Source organism: Sinohyriopsis cumingii, unplaced genomic scaffold (assembly GCF_028554795.1).
Source record: "Sinohyriopsis cumingii isolate HCF-2022 unplaced genomic scaffold, ASM2855479v2 utg000646l, whole genome shotgun sequence".
Lineage (NCBI taxonomy): Eukaryota > Metazoa > Mollusca > Bivalvia > Unionida > Unionidae > Sinohyriopsis > Sinohyriopsis cumingii.
In genome coordinates, this window is record NW_028315921.1 from 857,454 (window position 1) to 861,320 (window position 3,867).

General features: G+C 37.3%; 1 non-coding gene across 1 annotated transcript; it reads right to left on the reverse strand.

Annotated features, from left to right (window-relative positions):
* Window positions 1-451: 451 nt before the first annotated feature.
* On the reverse strand, window positions 452-533 carry Trnas-gcu (transfer RNA serine (anticodon GCU)). The gene has a single exon. It is a non-coding gene; the product is annotated as a tRNA-Ser (tRNA).
* Between the last annotated feature and the right edge of the window lie 3,334 nt (window positions 534-3,867).

Consider the following 3,867-nt stretch of genomic DNA (forward strand, 5'->3'; position numbering starts at 1 on the left):
TTGGAATTTTGGAAACAACTCACCCCTTACCCTCCCAAACCTTAACTTGATCCCTTTTGCCTTGCTCGCAACCCTAAATGTTTCTGCTAATCGGCCGATTCGCGGCATTGATATTTGGCTACACTTCCCGCATGCATGTTAGCACTACTGGGACTTTATTTCAATGCCAAGAAATGTTGTTGTTTTTTTTTTCTCCTGTGGGAGATAAAATGTTCCACACGCACAAAAAGTACAACTCGATTATAAATATGCAGCCGGAACAGGTCAATACACAAACCTGTCACAAACATGCACAAAACGTCAGTCCATTCAAGACACAAACCACCAAAAAAAATCATGGAGACATCATTAGGCGTGTTTTCTTTCTGACGTGACGATATCACATTACAATATTGATGAATACGGTTTGTAGTCATAACTAAAAGTTCTACACATCAGATAAAATGTATATCGACGAAGATGGGATTCGAACCCACGCGGGGAGACCCCAATGGATTAGCAGTCCATCGCCTTAACCACTCGGCCACCTCGTCCGGTGTATTTTGATGAGTACACTATTTATGTAGGGAGTGATCTATAGCTACCTGGCCTAAACCACACACAACTTTTGTCTGATATTCACGATTCAATATATGTTTTTTTTTCAGACAGAAAAAAATTCTAACCGTCGAACCATCCTAGCTCTAACTGATGTGCACATAAAGAACCTAGTGCATGATATTCTTTAAAAGAAGAAATATATATCTTCAGGTAAATTAAAACAATTCTCCTGGCTGGGAGAAAACTCAACATTACCCACCTACCCACCCAATAAACAGAAACAAATACATGGTCGGTCCCTTAGTGAGCAAGCATGTTCATATCAATGGATTGTTAGGCAAGGGAAAAAACTCGTACGAACATTCGTTGTATTCATCACTTCGGTAAGTATTACATCAGATCAGTTCCATTTTTTTTAAAGTTATAAAAATCAATGTTTTCTAACAGCAGAGCCGAGTGGCCGAGTGGTCTAAAGCGCTCTCCGTCACGGATCACTGCCATCTCACCTCTGTCTGCGTGGGTTCGAGTCTCGGGCTCGGCCAATGTGGACATGTGAGAAAGCTTGCCGGTAGCTTCTCGTGGGTCGGTGGTTCTTTCCGGGGTTTTCCCGGGTTCTTCCTCCACCATTAATACTGGCCGCCATGTATAGCCTATCTTGTGCTGAAAAATGGCGTTAAACCCTATAACAACAACAATAACAACTAACAGCAGAGTGGCGCAGTGGAAGCGTGCTGGGCCCATAACCCAGAGGTCCGTGGATCGAAACCACGCTCTGCTAATCACTTTTATTTGGTTTTTGTTTTTTGTTTTTAATTTTAAATTCATAACATCAAATTATCATTTATCTTCAGGCACAAAAATATAAATAAAAGGCACATTCAGTAAATATGTATCTGATTTCATATATAAAATGTGGGTCAATGTAATTTACTTTTCACGCTTCAATGACGGCTTTTTTGGTGCGAATTTGGACCTTCTACACCGTTCTAGCAATAATAAAATGTCAAATGTACATGCAGCTAAAGTGAAATATAACAAAAGGTCAAGGTAACATTACTTTCACCCTTAAGCCATGTATTTTGTTGAGATCCTATATAGAAGTTGATACATGCATGTAAAATATTAAGTTCTTTTCTTTGGCACTGTATCAATTATTGTAGAGAATTTAAAGGTACAGAAAACAATTTGTCAAGGACATGATACAAGCAAAAGAAAAACAATGTGGCATGTAATGATATAGCATTGGAACGTTCGACAGTGATCAGGTGGACAAGCCTCCCCGTGTTTCCCACCCCACCGCCGGCATCACCCTTCCCCACCCCCAGACAAAAATGAGTGTTTGTCTCCCTGGCCCTCACTAGCTGCTAAATCCCACAGTCAGCTTGCGGTCTTCTTTGCGCTCCCTGTGAAAAATACATACTGAACCACCCCTGCGATCCCACCCAAAAGTGCCGAAAAGTTTTGACCTCTGACATGACATTGCCATATTAAAAATGGAATTTATTTTGTTTCAATTTTTCGTTAATCCGTACAATATGTGCTCTTAAAAGGCAAATTTACACATTTCCAGTGATTACATGTTTCCAAACTTGATATCCTGCTCCGGAAGGAAACGGAGGCTGGTTCTCGAAAATTAAACTTTAGATGAGCCTGTAAAATAATTGTGGTGTATATGAATAGAGGTCATACAATTTGCTATCAATTTTGGGATACATAGTATTTCTTCAATTGGTCACGGTGGGGTTTGATTCTTTTGTGTCATTCTAAAGGTATACTTTCTATTATACAATTGTAAGTTTTCTGTATTTTTCGCTTTGATCTCAGGATTTGATTCACAAACAACGTCCTAAACACAAACAATTCCTGCCTTTATAAGTTATGTGAACATGAATATTTTCCAACCACATGAATTATCAGAATTTAAAATGAGAGGTTGTTCAAATACAGCCAGAAACATCGATATTCATGTTGACATTATATCAAATGTGTTCCCATGCACAAAAACATTTGTCTGTGAAACATATGGAGGACATTTAAGTGCTGCTTATTTAAGGACATGAAAAATAAGTCCCTTTCAACTTCATATTTAGAACAGTAGATAAACAGTTATCAAGGGTATAATAATAATAATAATAATAATAATAATAATAATAATAATAAATTAAGAAGAATGGCACATTTGGTTGTGAAAGTCCCATCTGATATATGCTCCTTAGTAAAACGCAATCCTCCTTTCGGATTCGCCATTTATTCAATTGTTGCAGGAGGGGGTCAATCGTTTTTCTTTTGTCGAACCAAGGGAGGCAACTAATGGAACTAGAACGTTCATTATAAACAATTGATTAGGTAGTCAACTAATGCAGCTAAGAGGTTAGTGTTGTTGTTTCCATAAAATGTTTTACCGGGGTGTACTAGACTTTATGACTGCCTTAAATCCCAAACACGCCCATATATTATTGTCATAAATAAGATGTATCAATTATTTTCTACTACTCGATATCGGATTATTTTAAACAAGGAAATGTGTCTTTCTCAATGAAACAATATGTGACTTTGCATAATCCGATCGAGAGCTATCTGCAATGTGTTGTTCGATTCAAGCTACCCTGTCTATAATTACGGCAAATTGGACATTCAGTTATTTGTGAGACGCATTGACATCGAAAGACAAACTGACTGAAGAGAGTTTTGGAGTATGAATCTCTGGTCACAAGAAATCTACGTCAGCGCGGAATGAATAGATGTGATCATGTGACTAGCTTTAGAAATACGCCCTACCTATGCTTAGGACATAACAACTTTCACGATCCAATCAGTCAACGAAAAAACAAAATGTCTTTCTATGTAGTTGTGCCGAAAGTTTCAAATTTGTATGAGGTTACGTTGCCAAATAAAGAGTATAATCTAAAGTGGAATTGGCAGTGATAACTATGACTGTACTTCCTCATATTCTGACACTATTATTGTATAAATACGTCGCCTACCTGCACACGTTTCCGACGAAGAGATAGGTATCAAGATAAGAGAATACGGAGTGGAATTCCTATCTCCCATTCAGGATAGATACTACCCTAGAAATCGTGTGACAGACGTGACGCATTTTTGTTTTGGATATTTAATTTTGATTGTTTGTTATTTTTTAAATATTTATTATTTGTTATTTCATGTTTTATTTCGTATTCTAGAGAAATTATTTGTTACATTTTACAATACTTGCTGGTTTTACATCTTTTCTAGTACTTAGGTTAAGAACATAGATTTGTAATATTATGTAAAATACAGTTTTCCAAAAGAGATAAAATCTTAGCCCTACAGTCGGAAGCATCA